The sequence below is a fragment of the Stenella coeruleoalba genome (assembly GCF_951394435.1).
Source record: "Stenella coeruleoalba genome assembly, chromosome: 5".
Classification (NCBI taxonomy): Eukaryota; Metazoa; Chordata; class Mammalia; order Artiodactyla; family Delphinidae; genus Stenella; species Stenella coeruleoalba.
In genome coordinates, this window is record NC_137150.1 from 21,589,718 (window position 1) to 21,609,520 (window position 19,803).

A 19,803-nucleotide genomic window follows, 5' to 3' on the forward strand; every position below is an offset into this window, starting at 1 on the left:
CAACTTCAGTAGTCTGAAAACAATACTTGTGCCTAACAACAGTAATTAACACATGGCTTTGTTCTCCCAATGCCAGAAAACACAGGCAACACAGCTCCCGCACCTCTCTTTCCTGGCACCCCTTCCTCCCTCCCTCCAACATCAAACTGGCCTCCTCCAATCCTGTGGAAAGGAAAACAAATGTCCGAGCCCCCGCGCTCCAGTGTTTCCAGCCAACATTGCATCGCCAAGGCCAATTCTCCAAGCCAAGCGTGTGAGGGACTGACAGGTGCAAATTAACAGGGCTCTTACGAAAAGTGTCTTCTTCTTTTCCTTTCTGGGCTCTTTAATCTCTGCCACGAAGCCCTGCCTCACAGGCTCTAGAAAGTGCCTTTAGGATTAGAGGCAGCCGTCGACTTGCTCTCTTTTTCTTCACCTCACATGTGAGCGGTGACAACTAGCTTTCCCTCTTTTCCTGTCCGCTGTGTTTTTTACTTGAAAGCCGGCTTCTGCGGCGGCCCACGCCTCCAGGGGGCAGCTGAGCCGGGGCTGCGGAGCACCCAGCGCGGGGGCGGGACGGGGCGGGGAGACGGCGCCCGGGGAGGGTCCCCGCCCGCGTGGTCACGCCCCCGACCCCCGACCCCTGCCCCCTGCCCGGCGGGGCTCTATTTGGTTTTAATTAGAAAATCCTCCTCTTCCTTCTCCCTTTCCCGGCCCCGTCCCTTTCTCTTTCCTCCCTGGATAAACTCAGACCCCCAGTCCTGGCGTCGTGGGTGCCGTGCGGACAGCGGGCCGGGAGGTGAGTGGGGCCGGGCGGGCGGAGAGCCGAGTCGCGGGAGCCGCGAGGAAAGGCCCGAGGCCGGAGGCCGCCCCGCGCCACATCCTCAGGTGGTTCCCGAAGTTTCGGGACTGCCGGGAGGGAGCGGTCTCGGGCGCTGAGTAGGGGTCGGGGTCCTTTGGATCTGAAGTCGGCGGCCGTGGTCCCCAGACGGACTGTGTTGGGGAGACCGTTGTGCCTGCGCAGAAGCGCGCCCCGGAGAGCGGGCTGCGCTGCCTGGCCGAGCTGCGCCCCTTTCCCGCCTCTCCTGGCGCGCCTCCCGCCGCCCGGGGCCGCCCGCCACCCGCCTGTTTCTGTCCCGCAGGCCGGGTCCCGCCGGATGCGACTCAGTTGGGGTCTCCGGCGGGTGCTCCCTCCGCGTAGCTCTGGGGAACCGGGTCAGGTCGACTCGCAGGTAAAAGCGTTTGTAATCACTTCTTGACGGGCCTGACGGGCGGGGTTACAGGAAGAACCCATCTATCACTTTAGCATTCAGGCAAACTGGAGAGATGTAATTATATCGGGATGCACTTACATGTAGAATAAAACTTATATTTCTAGACTTAGATTTTCTCTTAATTTTATATTCTCCCCCTTTGTTTACCTTTACTGAGAACCTGCATTGAGTTTTAAATTTTATATCACATATTTAAAATTGGAGCCACCTAAACAGGTCTAGGTGAAGAAAATATGTGTGTACTAAGTTCATTTCTCACCTACTTAAAGCGTTATAAATTAGTATTTTAAGTTGCACGTCTCTCTGATAGGAATATACAGATAATCTTCTGTTCTTCTGACATGTTTAATGGTAAAACACTACTATCATCTCCGTCAAATTTGAAAAGGACAAGAATGTTCACCATCACACAATCAATGTGATAATACTGTGAATTGTACAGCCAAGCAAATTAGGTAGAACACGTTACTCTGAATGGAAAAAGAAGATGCAAAAACCACCTTTATGCATAATATGGTTGTATTCCTTGAATATCCAAATGAAACAACTGAAAAGCTATTTGAAAAACTAAGAAAATTTAGTAAACTGGATAACTACATTTAATCTTAATCTACAGAAAACGTTACATTTCCTGTATATAAACACCTAAAAAATTAAAATACCCTCTTTTCAGGTTATCAACAAGGAGCACAAAATGTACAGGACTTTTTTTTTTTTTTTTGCGGTACGCGGGCCTCTCACTGTTGTGGCCTCTCCCGTTGCGGAGCACAGGATGACTTTCTCATTTTGTTTTTTAATGATGGCAGGTTTTGAAACTAGTTATAGATACCATGCTAAAAACAACCTGGACAAGATAGCTTACATTGTAACTGAAGACAGAGGCAGCCAGCTTTATTCAGAATGATGCTGAGACACATTAGCGGCTGTCCACCTACTATTCCTTCATGAAACAGGATCTAACAACCCCACAGGAATTCCATCTGACACAGACAAAATTCCATTTCACCCCTACTACACAATTAAAGACATTCTAGGTGCCTTACTACTAATCGAGTTGAGGCTCTCAGGTCATTGACTGTATGGACCAGAAGTCATGACAATGCAAGAGACCTTTCAGATGCACCAACTTCTGTTGTCCCTGCCCCAGGCAAGAAGTCAGAGAATGGAAGTCTAATCCATTGTTTCTTCCTGATCCAACTCTTCATCGCACGGCTATGCTCCTTCCAAAACTACAGAGGAGGGGATTTCCTACTGGCTCTGCCAGTCAGAATGGAAGATTGGTGGGGAGGGGGAAACCAAATTATTTCACCTAAGAAAAATCACAAAGGGCTTTTTCTTATGGGTTCATGCTCTTCAATGGTAATTGGTGGGTCAAGCACAGATTAGGGTTGTTTAGTCAGTGACCACAATTCTATCAGTTGTGTCTACTGAATTAGAAATTTACCTATCACCTAGAACAGAAGTCACACACATTTATCTAAATGTCTCTTTGGATCCCTAGATAAGGTGTTGCTAAGCATACACTTATGCTTTTAGAATTAGAAGAGATTTTAGATAACTTTACACTACCCATCACAACCCAATGTCTTGCTACAGATAAAGAAACAGTGGTTCAGAAAGATTTAAGTGCCTGATGACGGTGTTACGTTCAGCTGGTGGCAGTGCTGGAACTAGAAAGCAGATGTTCTGGGTTACAGTTTGTTACTCTTCTACAACCTGTGCAGCTCTAGGAAAATTGTTTGCTGCAGGGAGAAGAAAAGCAGCTTTAAATAGAGACAAACCAGAATTTTGAATTCTATGTATGTTACCTACTTAAATGTGTACAGTCTACTTAACCTCTTTGGGGCTCAGTGTTCTTATACATAAAATACATATAATAATACCCCACAGAATTACTTTTAAAAGACATATTATGTTAAGTATGAGTGTTTACTAAATATTAATGTATTAATGTAAATAAATATTAATTTATACATTTACATTAATTAATATATTTACATTAATACATTAACATTTAGTAAATGCTGATACTTAATAATTATGGTTTTTTTTTAATTTATTTATTTAATTTATTTATTTTTGGCTCTGTTGGGTCTTCGTTGCTGTGCACAGGCTTTCTCTAGTTGCAGCGAGCGGGGGCTACTTTTCATTGAGGTGTGCAGGCTTCTCATTGCAGTGACTTCGCTTGTTGCAGAGCACAGGCTCTAGGCACGTGGGCTTCAGTAATTGTGGCACACGGGCTCTAGAGCGCAGGCTCAGTAGTTGTGGCGCACGGGCTTAGTTGCTCCTCGGCATGTGGGATCTTCCTGGACCAGGGCTTGAACCCATGTCCCCTGCATTGGCAGGCGGATTCTTAACCACTGCGCCACCAGGGAAGCCCAATAATTAAGTGTTTGGATTGTCTATAGAATGGAGATAATAATAGTACATATCACCTGGATTTTTTTGAAGATTAAATAGTAAATAAATGTAAACTGCTCAGAACAGCACCTGGCACATAGTACAGTGCTCAAAAAATGTCAGTTGTTATTTCCAGGTATTATACTTTATCATTACTGTTTTTGTAATAATAAGCTTGTATTTAGCATGAATCTTCACTTCTAATCCTTGATTCTTTTGGATATTCTAGGAATATCCAAAAGATATTTGCTTCATATTCATGGCTTGGTTTTCTTCTCATATCCTGTAAGTGCAGCCTCCTAAGATTAAAGTAAGCCATGATGTAGTAAAGCTAATCAAAATGACAAGCCTACTCAATTTATGGAACATTTATCCCATGATAGATTTTTTTCTGATTTCTCTAGTTTTACTTGTATTCGTGGTGTGTGTGTGTGTGTGTGTGTGTGTGTGTGTGTGTGTGTGTGTGTGTTTAGTTCTGTGAAGTTGTATCACTTGTGTAGATTCCTGTATCCACCACCACAATACAGATACCCAACAGTTCAGCACTACAAAAATTCCCTTTTATAACCACACCCACAATAAAATTAGAAAGGGAACTGGCTGTTTTATAGCAGGTGGTAATCAAGCTTCCTCTGTGTCCTAAAGGAAAACGTGGCCCCATCCTTCAAAGTTCCTCCCTGCAAAGACATTCTTGAAGAGTAGGAGTGAAGTGCCAGAGATCCATGGAGGACTATCTCTCCCAACAACAGTTTCCCTAGTTCTTGAGTGAGTTAAGAAACACATCTAGGTGGTGTGTATGTGTACATGTATAAATGTAGCATCTTCGCCTCTGTCACTGCTTCATTTACAGCTGGAGGTGCAGTGTCCTGGCATCACCACTGGCTTTGTCATGGAACACTGGAACCTGTGAAGGGTGGTGTACAGCATCCAAAAAGAGAAGAAAGAAAATGTGATGTGAGTGCATGGGCCATGCTCCACCTACAGCTGTGGTTCGGATTCTGTTTTTGAGGTAACCTAATGTTAAAATAATGTATTTAGAATTTTCTCTACCTGGGGTAACCAACTTCAGAATGATATTGTTTCAGTCCACTATCTCATGTTAAGTGAATTGAGGTTTATAATATCACTGATAAAATGAATATAGTAGTATGGTGAAAGAGTTAACCAGCTGACATCAAAATATTTTCAAAGATTGCTAATGGATTGCATGGTATTTTTCCAAAATGTGAGCTCTTTTTTTGATGATTTCAGCAGTTGATAAAGGTAAAAAGAGTAATAACTCATTAAAAACCTTATGAGAGAAATAACCTGACCTAATCTATTTTTTTAGTACAGGTAAAACTCATAATAGGTCATATTATAGCATTTTTTCAGTAAAAAAAACCCAACATTGCCTTTATTTCAGTGGCTACAAATAATTCCTTATTGTCTAACAAATTTGACAAAAGAAATTCACAGAAATATTTCCTGGATTTTTTTAAAGATTCCTTTCTGAATGCCTTACAATCCAGCTAAGTTCATCATGTACATCCAGTAAACTTTTCGAGTTCCCATTTTATTTCACCGTATCATCAGGCATTGCTTATGTGATAAAAAGGCCATTGTAGCAAAAAGAAAATGTGGATAAACTGAAGTGTGGGGAGAAAAGAGTGTATTATTCCCATGACCAAGTGACATTAGCACATTTACCCTATAGCAAGTGCCAGGGTCCCCCTTTTAGAAGGAGAGTCTTTTTGGTGTCCTAGGATACCTTAAAGAAGACAGTGAATTTAGCCTACAGAAGCTTATGTGATTATATGGATTGTGTGAAGTGCACAGCACCATACATACCTCCTTGCTTTTTCATGTGGCTTCCTGAACTGGAGGAGTTTTCCTCCCAATCCCCAGTCCTCATCCTTTGCTATGTTGAAAAGAATTTAGGAATTAGTTCACATCATACCTCTTGACACAAGTTCCCCCTAATGCTTCATTTAAGGATGAAGAAAGAGCATTGCCTGGTAATTTTAAGATGTTGTCCAGCTTAGCTCTTAACTAGTTGCATAGTACCTAACCTTTCCTAACTCTTAACCCTTTCTTCATTTGAAATTACATAACTTCTATATCCTTTTCATGCACTCTTTTTATGCTATCTCAATATAAACTGCTTCTAATTAGAAGATTAAAACATGTATTTTAACACTTTTCAATCATCACAAAGTCTCATTCTTGTCTTTCTAGGTCAAATCACTCAATGGTGTATCCAACGTGGGCAGTGTTACTCAGAAGTGGAATGGTGTGTTATCTGCAATGAGCGATGCTGACCACTTTGAAGTTCACTTCCCATTAGACCTGGATGTGATGATGAAAGCCATCTTTTCTGGAGCTTGCTTCCTCACGGTAAGTCTGTCACTTTTGAGTTATCTTGAAAATGTTATCCTTTCTGATGGGAAGTAGTACAGGGTGCTGGGAAGGGAATAAATGTGACAACTAGGATATCTCCTGACTCCGCCACTCACTAGGTACATGACTTGTGACAAGATTCAATTGAAAAGGTCAGTCAGTAAATTTTAGTTATTTATTAACCTACACCGAAGCCAAGGGCGTGTCTAGTACATCTGAAATGCTCAATTAATGTTGAATAAATGAATGACAGAATGAATAAAAGTCCTGTTGTTTGTAAGACATTGCTAGGTATTTAAGGAGATTCAAAGATGAACAGAATAGTACTCTATCCCTCAGCAAGTGTAAAGCAAGAATATATAATTAAAGTATGAAACTCACCAAGAGTTATTGATATAAAATAATTAATCAGTTTATACATGTGTGTCATATGATTCTCAAAACTACATCATGAGACAGGTATCAGTTAACTGTCCTTTTTAGAGACAAAGCTGAAATTTCATTAGGAGTTCATAGTAGGCAGATGGGGTGCTGAGGAATCTCTTCCCTCAGATGTAATTGTAAGAAAGGGAGTTGGAAAGAAAGGGAAAAACATGAAAGGTCCTGGAAGAGGGGATGCAGAACAGGTAGAATTTAGCTGATACAAGAGCTGTTGAGCTTATGAGTCTCAAAGTTCCAACAGAAACTTGGTGAGGCAGCCTGCTGTCCTAACCCTGTTTGCCCAGTCCCCCGATAGGCTGGTGGTCATTGTCACTGGTGTGTGTGGCAGAGCAGGGGGAGGTGCTGGGATGACTGTGGCTCATCCACTCTTGAGGTTAAAGCTGTATTCAGTTTACTCAGCCTTGTGTGTATCTTAGAGCGTCTATCCATGTAACATTTTCTGGATTCTACGGAACCAAAATATGTGTGCCCTAACATAACACATTATAAGGCAAATGATTTATGCTGGAAACCTATATATAAGTGTAGCTTTAAAAAAATAAATAGTAAGTTCTAAATGCATTATATAATTAGATAGCTTAATAGTTGCCCATTACATTTTCCTGTGGTTCTTAGTTCTGCTGCTTCTCAACAAAGACCAGTCATGTGAAATCAAATAATTTTTCTATATATAGTTGTTAGGTTTACCTTAAAACTTAATTGCAGGCCAGATGGATATGCATTTGGGTAAATATGGAGGAAAAAAATCCTAGTGATGAAATAGGTGGGATACTGTAACCGATTACCTATAACAACAGTGATGCTAATGATGATAAGAGCAGCTAGCCCTTTTTAGTGCTTGCTATATTCTAGGCATGGTTCTGGTTCTAACTACTTTCCATATAGTAATTAATTTAATTCTTATATGTTAGATAAAGTACTATAATAATTCTCATTTTAAAGATGAGAAAACTGAGGTTAGGTATCTTGTTCAAAGTCATCCAGTTAGCTAAATGTCCGAAAGCCACTATCGAAGGTGGTTCCAGAGGCTACACCCTAAACCACTGTGCCATGTGCCTTTTTCATCTCTGTGTGATATTTGGTTTCTTTCTGTGTTAGGAAGAAAAATAGAGTAAAATGGTGGCATGTTGCCTCTAGAAGCCCATGAGTCTCCAAGCAGGTCTTGTCTGAGGTTACACTCTATGAGCAGTTTGCTTTTCCTTCTGCTGGTGTCCCAGTGGTGCAGCCAATTGAAGACCACTTTTTATGTTATTCTGTCAGTTTGATGCTTCCCAATTTCTGTATGTGTTTTAAATATGAACCCCTAAACAACAAGTGCAAATCTTGATTATGAATTCTCAGTGGACGGTTTTTTCCCTACCTCTGGCACAGGCCAGTGCAGTCAAGCTTTTTATTAATCCTCATTTGCCGGTGGGTAAATTTTTTCTAGTCTATCCTTTATACCGGATTGTGTCCCTTTGAGTGTTCCCACTTTGTTGGGGCATCTCTATTACAATACATTTATTGCTCAGGCCCACTGCCTTGCCACAATTGATGAAATCAAATCACCTTGCTAAGGAAGATTGGCAACTCTTAGGAGCCAAAGAAAATGTCTTTGTAACACTCGAATTTTCAGACTTTTCCTTACTTTTTGCCGCACAGATTTCTCTAACTTCCCTAGGTGTTTGGCTTTGCATGGAAATAGGTTTTAATTATACAGTTGTTCCTTGAACAACAAGGGTTTGAACTGCAGGTCCACTTGTATGCAAATTTTTTCAAGAAATATGTGGTATAGTACTACATGATCCACACTTGGTTGAATCCACGAATGCAGAACTGTAAAGTTATATGTGGGTTTTTGACTGCACAGAGGATCAGTGCTCCCACTGCCTGCATTGTTCAGGGGTCATCTGTACTTTAGTCAGCACATTTAGATTTTCACAGTATCTACTTTGCACATTGCCAGAAATGGAAGTGACAGTTGTGAAAAGGGGACATAGATTTTAGTGCCAAAAACATAGGAAGAATGTTCAAGCTTCAACATAACAATTAAAATAATTTTCTTCTTGTGAATTATTAATTGTTGGCAATGACTAAAAAAGATACTCCTTTGTTTTCTGTTTGAGATGACAAATATGATGTTTCTGCCATATGGAATTTCAAATCATCTGAAAAGGTTTGTTTCTACTACTGTTTTTTAGATAAAACATTATTCAGTTAATATGGTAGCAACTGGGTGGGGGGTGCCTTCAAGATGGCAGAAGAGTAAGACATGGAGATCACCTTCCTCCCCACAAATACATCAGAACTACATCTACATGTGGAACAACTCCTACAGAACACCTACAGAACACCTACTGAACTCTGGCAGAAGACCTCAGACTTCCCAAAAGCTTTCCTTTTGCCATTTGACCTAGGGTTCTGACTGGTTGTTTTTTGTTTTTTTTGCTTTTTTCTTTTAGTATAGTTTTTACCGCTTGTTATCATTGGTGGATTTGTTTTTTAGTTTGGTTGCTCTATTCTTTTTTTTTAATTACTTTTTAATTTTTAATAATTTTTCCATTTTAATAAATTTATTTTATTTTATTTATTTATTTTTTCTTTCTTTCTTTTTCTCACTTTTCTTCTGAGCCATGTGGCTAACCCTTTTCTTCTGAGCCATGTGGTGCTCAGGACGGGTGTCAGGCCTGAGCCTATGAGGTGGGAGAGCCGCGCTCAGGGCATTGGTCCACCAGAGACCTCCTGGCCCCACGTAATATCATTTGGCGAGAGCTCTCCCAGAGATCTCCATCTCAACACTAAGACCCATCTCCACTCAATGACCAGCAAGCTACAGTGCTGGACACCCTATTCCAAACAACTAGCAAGACAGGAACACAAACCAAACCATTAACAGAGAGGCTGGCTAAATTAATAATAAGTTCACAGACACCCCAAAACACACCACCAGATGCGGTCCTACCCACCAGAAAGACAAGATCTAGCCTCATCCACCAGAACAAAGGCACCAGTCTCCTCCACCAGGAAGCCTACACAACCCACTGGACCAACCCTACCCACTGGGAGCACACATCAAAAACAACAGGAACTACAAACCTGCAGCGTGCGAACATGAGACCCCAAACACAGTAAGTTAAGCAAAATGAGAAGACACAGAAATACACAGCAGATGGAAGATCAAGGTAAAAACCCCCCAGACCAAACAAAAGAAGAGGAAATAGGCAGTTAACCTGAAAAAGATTTCAGAGTAATGATACTAAAGATGATCCAAAATCCTGGAAGTAGAATGGAGAAGATACAAGAAACATTCAACAAGGACCTAGAAGAACTAAAGAGCAAACAAACAATGATGAACAATACAATAAATGAAATTTTAAATTCTTTACAAGGAATCAATAGCAGAATTACTGAAGCAGAAGAACGATAAGTGATCTGGAAGATAAATAGGGGAAATAACTGCCACAGAGCAGAATAAAAAAATAAAGAATGAAAAGAATTGAAGACAATCTCAGAGACCTCTGGGACAACATTAAACGCACCAGCATCCGAATTATAGGGGTCCCAGAAGAAGAAGATTAAAAAAAGGGACTGAGAAAATATTTGAAGAGATTATAGTTGAAAACTTCCCTAATATGGGTAAGGAAATAGTCAGTCAGGTCCAGGAAGCACAGAGTCCCATGCAGGATAAATCCTAGGAGAAACATGCCAGGACACATATTAATCAAACTATTAAAAATTAAATTCAAAGAAAAAATATTGAAAACAGCAACAGAAAAGCAACAATTAACATACAAGGGAATCCCTGTAAGGTTAAGAGTTGATCTTTCAGCAGAAACTCTGCAAGCCAGAAGGGACTGGCAGGACATATTTAAAGTGATGAAAGGGAAGAATCTACAACCAAGATTACTCTGTCCAGCAAGGATCGCATTCAGATTCGATGGAGAAATTAAAACCTTTACAGACAACCGAAAGCTAAAAGAATTCAGCACCACCAAACCAACTTTACAACAAATGATAAAGGAACTTCTCTAGGCAGGAAACACAAGAGAAGGAAAAGACCTACAATAACAAACCCAAAACATTTAAGAAAATGGTAATAGGAACATACATATCAATAACTACCTTAAATGTAAATGGATTAAATGCCTCAACCAAAAGACATAGACTGGCTGAATGGATGCAAAAACAAGACCCATATATATGCTGTCTACAAGAGACCCACTTCAGACCTAGGGACACATACAGACTGAAAGTGAGGGGATGGAAAAGGATATTCCATGCAAATGGAAATCAAAAGAAAGCTGGAGTAGCAATTCTCATATCAGACAAAATAGACTTTAAAATAAAGACTATTAGAAGAGACAAAGAAGGACAGTATATAATGATCAAGGGATCAATCCAAGAAGAAGATATAACAATTGTAAATATTTATGCACCCAACAGAGGAGCACCTCAAAACATAAGGCAAATGTTAACATCCATAAAAGGGGAAATCGACAGTAACATAATCATACTAGGGGACGATAACACCCCAGTTTCACCAATGGACAGATCATCCAAAATGAAAATAAATAAAGAAACACAAGCTTTAAATGATACATTAAACAAGATGGATTTATTTGATATTTATAGGACATTCCATCCAAAAACAGCAGATTACACTTTCTTCTCAAGTGCTCATGGAACATTCTCCAGGATAGATGATATCTTGGGTCACAAATCAAGCCTTGGTAAATTTAAGAAAATTGAAATTGTATCAAGTATCTTTTCCAACCACAAGGCTATGAGACTAGATATTAATTACAGGAAAAAAAATATGAAAAAAATACAAACACATGGAGGCTAAACAATACACTACTAAATAACCAAGAGACCACTGAAGAAGTCAAAGAGGAAATAGAGAAATGCCTAGTAACAAATGACAATGAAAACATGACAATGCAAAACCTATGGAAAGCAACAAAAGCAGTTCTAAGAGGGAAGTTTATAACAACACAATCCACCTCAAGAAACAGGAAACATCTCAAATAAACAACTTAATCTTACACCTAAAGCAATTAGAGAAAGAAGAACAAAATAACCCCAAAGTTAGCTGAAGGAAAGAAATCATAAAGATCAGATCAGAAATAAATGAAAAAGAAACAAAGGAAACGATAGCAAAATCAATAAAACTAAAAGGTGGTTCTTGAGAAGATAAGCAAAATTGATAAACTATTAGCCAGACTCATCACGGAAAAAAGGGAGAAGACTCAAATCAATAGAGCTAGAAATGAAAAAGAAGTAATAGCTGACACTGCAGAAATACAAAGGATCGTGAGAGATTACCACAAGCCACTATATGCCAATAAAATGGACAACCTGGAAGAAATGGACAAATCTTAGAAAATCAGAGTCATCTGAGACTGAACCAGGAAGAAATAGAAAATATGAACAGACCAATCACAAGCACTGAAATTGAAACTGTGATTAAAAATCTTCCAACAAACAAAAGCCCAGGACCAGATGGCTTCACAGGCGAATTCTGTCAAACATGTAGAGAAGAGCTAACACCTATCCTTCTCAGACTCTTCCAAAATATAGCAGGAGGAACACTCCCAAACTCATTCTACGAGGCAACCATCACCCTGATAGCAAAACCAGGCAAAGATGCTACAAAAAAAGAAAACTACAGAACAATATCACTGATGAACATAGATACAAAAATCCTCAATAAAATACTAGTAAACAGAATTCAACACCACATTAAAAGGATCATACACCATGATCAAGTGGGGTTTATCCCAGGAATGCAAGGATTCTTCAATATGCACAAAATCAATCAATGTGATAAACCATATTAAGAAATTGAAGGAGAAAAACCATATGATCATCTCAATAGATGCAGAGAAAGCTTGTGACAAAATTCAACACCCATTTATGATAAAAACCCTGTAGAAAGTAGACATAAAGGGAACTTACCTCAACATAATAAAGGCTATATATGACAAACCCACAGCCAACATCATTCTCAATTGTGAAAAACTGAAACCATTTCCACTAAGATAAGGAACAACACAAGGTTGCCCACCCTCACCACTATTATTCAACATAGTTTTGGAAGTTTTAACCACAGCAATCAGAGAAGGAAAAGAAATAAAAGGAATCAAAATCTGAAAAGAAGTAAAACTGTCACTGTTTGCAGATTACATGATACTATACATAGAGAATCCTAAAGATGCTACCAGAAAGCTACTAGAGCTAATCAATGAATTTGGTAAAGTAGCAGGATACAAAATTAATGCACAGAAGTCTCTTGCATTCCTATACACTAATGATGAAAAATCTGAAAGAGAAATTAAGGAAACACTCCCATTTACCACTGCAACAAGAAGAATTAAATACCGAGGAATAAACCTACCTAAGGAGACAGAGACCTGTATGCAGAAAACTATAAGACAGTGATGAAAGAAATTAAAGATGGTACAGACAGATGGAGAGATATACCATGTTCTTGGATTGGAAGAATCAACATTGTGAAAATGACTACCCAAGGCAATCTACAGATTCAATGCAATCCCTATCAAACTACCAATGGCATTTTTCACAAAACTAGAACAAAAAATTTCACAATTTGTATGGAAAAACAAAAGACCCAGAATAGCCAAAGCAATCTTGAGAAAGAAAAACAGAGCTGGAGGAGTCAGGCTCCCTGACTTCAGTCTATACTACGAAGCTACAGTAATCAATACAGTATGGTACTGGCACAAAAACAGCAATATAGATCAGTGGAACAGGATAGAAAGCCCAGAGCTAAAACCATGCACATATGGTCACCTTATCGTTGATAAATGAGGCAAGAATATACAATGGAGAAAGGGCAGCCTCTTCAATATGTGGCACTGGGAAAACTGGACAGCTACATGTAAAAGAATGAAAGTAGAACACTCCCTAACACCATACACAAAAAGAAACTCAAAATGGATTAAAAACCTAAATGTAAGGCCAGACACTATAAAGCTCTCAGAGGAAAACATAGGCAGAACACTCCATGATGAAAATCACAGCAAGATCATTTTTGACCCACCTCTTAGAGAAATGGAAATAAAACCAAAAATAAGTGGGACCGAATGAAAGTTAAAATTTTTGCACAGCAAAGGAAACCATAAACAAGACGAAAAGACAACCCTCAGAATGGGAGTAAATATTTGCAAACGAAGCAACTGACAAGGGATTAATCTCCAAAATATACAGGCAGCTCAAGCAGCTCAATATCAAAAAAACAAACAACCCAATCCAAAAATGGGCAGAAGACCTAAATAGACATTTCTCCAAGAAGATATACAGATTGTCAACAAACACATGAAAAGATGCTCAACATCACTAATCATTAGAGAAGTGCAAATCAAAACTGCAATGAGGTATCACCTCACACCAGGCAGAATGGCCAGCATCAAAAAATCTACAAAGAATAAATGCTGGAGAGGGTGTGGAGTAAAGGGATCCCTCTTGTGCTGTTGGTGGGAATGTAAATTGATGCAGCCACTATGGAAAACAGTATGGAGGTTCCTCAGAAACCTAAAATAGAACTACCATACGACCCAGCAATCTCACTACTGGACATATACCCTGAGAAAACCATAATTCAGAAAGAGTCATGTACCAAAATGTTCGTTGCAGCTCTATTTATATTAGCCAGGACATGGAAACAACCTAAGTGTCCATTGACAGATGAATGGATAAAGAAGATGGGGTACATATATTCAATGGAATATTACTTGGCCATAAAAAGAAGTGAAATTGAGTTATTTGTAGTGAAGTGGATGGACCTAGAGACTGTCATACAGAGTGAAGTAAGTCTGAAAGAGAAAAACAAATACCATATGCTAACACATATATATGGAATCTAAAAAAAAAGGTTCTGAAGAAACTAGGGGCAGGACAGGAGTAAAGACGCAGACATAGAGAATGAAGTTGAGGATATGGGGAGGGGGAAGGGTAAGCTGGGACGAAGTAAGAGAGTGGCATGGACATATATACACTACCAAATATAAAATAGATAGCTAGTGGGAAGCAGCCACGTAGCACAGGGAGATCAGCTCGGTGCTTTGTGTCCACCTAGAGGGTTTGGATAGGGAGGGTGGGAGGGAGATGCCCGAGGGAGGAGATATGGGGATGTATGTATATGTATAGCTGATTCACTTTGTTATACAGCAGAAACTAACACACCATTGTTAATCAATTATACTCCAATAAAAATGTTTAAAAAATATATATGGTAGCAACTCTTTTATGATCCAGGACACAGAAGAATTTATTTTGGAAGAATTGCTGAAACCATGTTTTTCCTGAAAATTTCAGGAGCATGTTTGCTCAGTTGTCTACACTAACAATCACTGAACATTATTTACTCTTTTTTTGTTAAAAATAAGCAAAACAGATTGAGAAAATAAACAATTTTAGAAACTCTTGCTTATGCAAGTTTAGGCAGATGAGGGATGCCAGAGAAAATAATTAAAATGAAAACATATTTGTCTAGTTTTTTAAAAAATTATTGCTGCTGGAAGCCTTTTCCACCTTCTCCGCTATAAAACTGAATGAAACAAGCCTACAAAATGGGGCAGCACTAACTCATAGCTTTCTTTACTAAAATATACTCATTTTCTTAGCCAAAATTATGTCAGTTCTAATTAGAACATTTTAATGAATAGAAGCAAAGAATTTTAAAGTTAGAAGGAACATTAAGGACTGTCTACATTCTAATGTACAAATAGGAAGCTGAAAAGCTCTAGTTTGTGTATCCAAAGTTACACTGGGAATTAGTAATAGAACCAGAACTATGACTACGCACTCCCCCTTTCTGTCCAGTATTTTTGGAACCACACCAAAAATTTGATTTAAATCATTTCAAGGTACTTTCATAACAATGACATTTTAATTAATAATTATTCTAAATTAATTCTAAATGATTTTTAAGCACATGCAAATAGAGCCCATTTCAATAATCCAGACTGATCTCACAGCAATCCTCTAACTATGAAGGAAGAAGCAAATTACTGTTACAAAAAAAAAAAACTTTAAAAATGTCTATATCATGGATGACATAGAGATTTATTTTATTTCAAACATTGATACACTTGTATCTTTATTGTCATGCCTACCATTCACATCTGAGTTTAATTTCTTTTATTAATATAGCTACTTTTAGATTTTTTTGTAAAAGGATATTTAGCATTTGACAGATTCACTTGTACTGAGGTAGTTTAATTATTGGTGGCACAATATAAGATGAGACCAGACAGAATCAAACTATTACCTTGATTAGGAGAAGGGAAATGTATCTATTTAATGGGCAATGCCCAGATGTGACCTAGCCTTCCTGCTGGCCTGACAAAAGACTTAACTGGGGATGTGGGAATATCTTATTCAGGGGTCTAGCAGATTCATAGTCAGCTATGACCTGGGGACTGCTACACTGTTTCCTTTATTTTTACAACAACTGTAATATTTCCATTTTTTCTTTTTTTTTATGTTTGTATATTTCTCTCTGTTCTGTATGTCTTTGTATGTTTCTGTCTACATGTAATCCATGCCACTAATTTGAGATATGGCTATAGCACCTGTCTGGACATGGATATCAGGGAGAGATTGTGCTGTTTTCTTCGCTGATAGCTTTATAATGTTCTAAGAGAGAACATGTTCATATTTTTTGCATTTCGAGAGGTCACTTTATACTATCACTGTTCTTTGTCAGTGAATAAAATCAATTGAGAGACATAGGAGTGAGAAACATGTTATCTTTATCCTGACAAAGGTGTTGAGAGGGCATGGTTATGTTCTTTGGGAACATAGTAAGTCCCCTACATACGAACCTTCAAGTTGCAAACTTTCAAAGATGTGAACGTGCATCTGGTTCCAGCAAGGAGCCATAACCTGTGCCATCAATGTCAGGCGTGAGTGAAATTGCAGCTTGCCCTCTGTCTCCTATCACTGACAATCCTTCAGCTCTACCATCTCCCACCCCTTCTCCCTCCTCGAGTCAGTAACTCTTCTTGCCTGTTCACTCGATGCCAACCCCTGTATGCCAGCTGTTACACTGTACTACTGTACTTTTCAAGGCACTGTATTGTAAGATTAAAAAGGTTTTCTTTATTTTCTGTGTTTGTTTGTTTTTTATATAGTACTTGTGTGAAAAGTATTATAAACCTATTACAGTACAGTACTATATAGCCAACTGTGTTAGTTGGGTACCTAGGCTAACTTAGTTGGACTTATGAACAAATTGTACTTACGAATGTGCTCTTGGAATGGAACTCGTTCGTATGTAGGGGACTTACTACAATAGACTTGTAGAAGGATGCAGATTGAGATTTACTCTTCTTGTCTCAGGCAGAGCCAAAAATCCACAGTCCTTTCTTATGGAGGCCTGCCACTATAAACTTTACTCCATGGAGGAGCTAGGAATGTATTCTCCCTGCAGACAGGCTGCCTCTCCAAAGAGAGTCAAAGATAAACAGGGCTGAACTCCTACCCAGCTTCTTTCAATCTCACCAGACCAATAAGTCATCCCTATTCCCTGAGGCAAGCAAATGAGGTGACAGAAAAGGTCAGGTGTGTTCTCTAGAGTCACTGTCTCTACATGGAAATTTCAGGAGTGGAGAGTAATTGTGGTAGAGGTGAGCTTGTCCCTTAAGTCTTTTCTCTTTTTTCATAATATCATAACCTGTGATTTCATTGATTTCACATGAAAACTTGGAATAAAGAGAAAATTTCCCATCCTACTATGCAGCTAGGTGTGATGACTTAGCAAAATTTGGGCCTACTAGATGTGAATTGTAGCAACTGTTTTAAAAGATAATTGGCACACACCATTTGCCTCTCTCTTTGAGTCTTTCCTGATTCCAGGGAACACCTTTCCTCATTTCAGGGAGTATCTTTTCTGGGACACCAGCTGATTTGGGGAATGAAAACCATGAATAGTTGAGCCACAGGGTAGGAAAAACCTGGGTTCCTAAGAACTCCTTAGGGCTAATAGAGCTAACGTAAAGATATTATATGATTCCTGGACTGCCCAATGGCAGACTTTCATGTAACTTGTATCTTGTTCTGGGTCTCTGTTACTTGCGCCTAAACATAATACTAAAAGATACATCTCTTAAAAAAAATCAATTAGGTTATTCTATTTTAAATAATTGCTCAGTTAAATTCATCAATTCTTGGACAATTTTTATAATAGTCCATGACACATGATTTTCACTCATGATTTTCAAAAGAAAACACATGTTTTCTAAGTATGTAAATCATGAGTCATGGACTATTATAAAAATTGTCCAAGAATTGATGAATTTAACTGAGCAATTAGGTTAATTGATTTTTTTGAAATTGTTTTCCTAGGGCATATTCTTGTCAGAGTATAAGCAGACTAGGTTATTTGCAAATAGCTTCCTATAAGGTGGCATGTTGTTATACTTAACTGTAGGTAGGAAGTAATATACTTCATACTGGTAGTTCCCAGTCCCCCATTTCTCTTCCTTTTTCTTGATTCTTAAATGAACTAAGTCTTTCACCATTTTCCCAAAATGTAAGGAAACCTCCTATGCACTGTGATCAAAACTTAATAAAATATGTAAAATTATTATCTTTTTAACTGGCTTAAGAAACATTTTTGAAGAGATTTGACTATTTAAAATTTATTTATCTGAATCAAGTAGGATGTTCAGTCTTCCTATGTTTCCAGTAAAATGTAATTACTCCTAGTCACATTGTCACATCTAAACTAAAATTCCTGTGGAGTCAGGAACAAGGCAAGATGTCCCCTCTCACCACTCATTTTCAGCATCGTGTTGGAAGTCCTAGCAAATGCAATAAGACAGGAAAAATAAGATCATCTATGTAGAAAATCTGAAAGAATCAACAACAAAAACTCCTGGAACTAATAAGGGATTATAGCAAGGTTGCAGGATACAAGGTTAATAGGCAAAAGTCAATCACGTTCCCATACACCACCAATGAACACATGGAATTTGAAATTTGAAACACATTACCATTTACATTAGTACCCCCCAAAAATGAAATACTTAGGTATAAATCTACCAAAATGTGTCCAAGACCTATATGAGGAAAACTACAGAACTCTAATAAAAGAAATCAAAGAACTAAATAAATGAAGAGATATTTCAAGTTCTTGGATAGAAAGACTCAATGTTGTCAAGATGTTAGTTCTTCCCAACTTGTGTATAAAATCAATGTGGTCCCAATCAAAATCCAGCAAGTTCTTTTGTGGATATAGGCAAACTGATTCTAAAGTTTATATGGAGAGGCAAAAGACACAAAATAGCCAACATAATTTTGAAAAAAGAAGAACAAAGTTGGAGGACTGACACTACCAGACTTCAAGACCTACTGTAAAGTTATAGTAATCAAGAAAGTGTGGCACTGGCGAAAGAACAGACAAATAGATCAGTAGAACAGAATAGAGAGCCCAGGAATAGACCCACATGAATATGGTCAACTGATCTTTGACGATGAAGTGAAGATAGTCTTTTCAACAAACAGTGCCAGAACAGCTGGACATCCACATGCAAAAATGAATCTAGACACAGACCTTAAACCCTTCACAAAAATTAACTCAAAATGGACCACAGACCTAAATGTAAAGTGCAAAACTATAAAACTCCTAGAAGATAACAGAGGAGAAAATCTAGGTGTCCATGGATTTGGCAATGAATTTTTAGATATAACACCAAAAGCATGATCCATGAGTGAAATAATTGATAGGCTGGACTTCATTAAATTTAAAAACTTCTGCTCTTTGGAAGAGAATGTCAACAGAATGAAAGACAAGCCACAGATTGGGAGAAAATATTTGCAGAAGACATATCTGATAAAGGACTATTACAAAAAATATACAAAGAACTCTTAAAATTCAACAATAAGAAGACAACCGAAATAAAAAAATGGGCCTAAGACCTTAACAGATGCCTCACCAAAAGAAGATATACAGATGGTAAAATGGCATATGAAAAGGTGCTCCACATCATATGTCATCAGGGAAATGCAAATTAAAACAGCAGTGAGATACTACCATATACCTATTAGAATGGTCAAAATCCAGAATACTGACAACACCAAATGCTGGTGAGGATGTGGAATGACAGGAACTCTCATTAATTGCTAGTGGAAATACAAAGTGGTGCAGCCACTTTTAAAAACACTTCAGCAGTTTATTACAAAACTAAACATTCTTACTGCATGATCCAGCAAACCTGCTCCTTGGTATTTACCCAAAGAAGCTGAAAACATCTCCACCTAAAAACCTGCAGTAAAGTATTACATGCAGACAATGGAGTATCATTCAGTGAAAAAAAAAAAAAAA

The 19,803-nt window shown here is 38.5% G+C and overlaps 1 protein-coding gene across 2 annotated transcripts in view; it reads left to right on the forward strand.

Annotated features, from left to right (window-relative positions):
- Positions 1-552: 552 nt before the first annotated feature.
- PLSCR4 (phospholipid scramblase 4) overlaps positions 553-19,803 on the forward strand; it is a 107,794-nt gene continuing 88,543 nt past the window's right edge. For both annotated transcript variants that reach the window (XM_079922337.1, XM_079922338.1), the window contains exons 1-3: positions 553-778; positions 4,504-4,662; positions 5,871-6,029. The gene's annotated coding sequence lies outside the window, so the exon portion shown is untranslated. The remainder of the gene's footprint in view (positions 779-4,503; positions 4,663-5,870; positions 6,030-19,803) is intronic.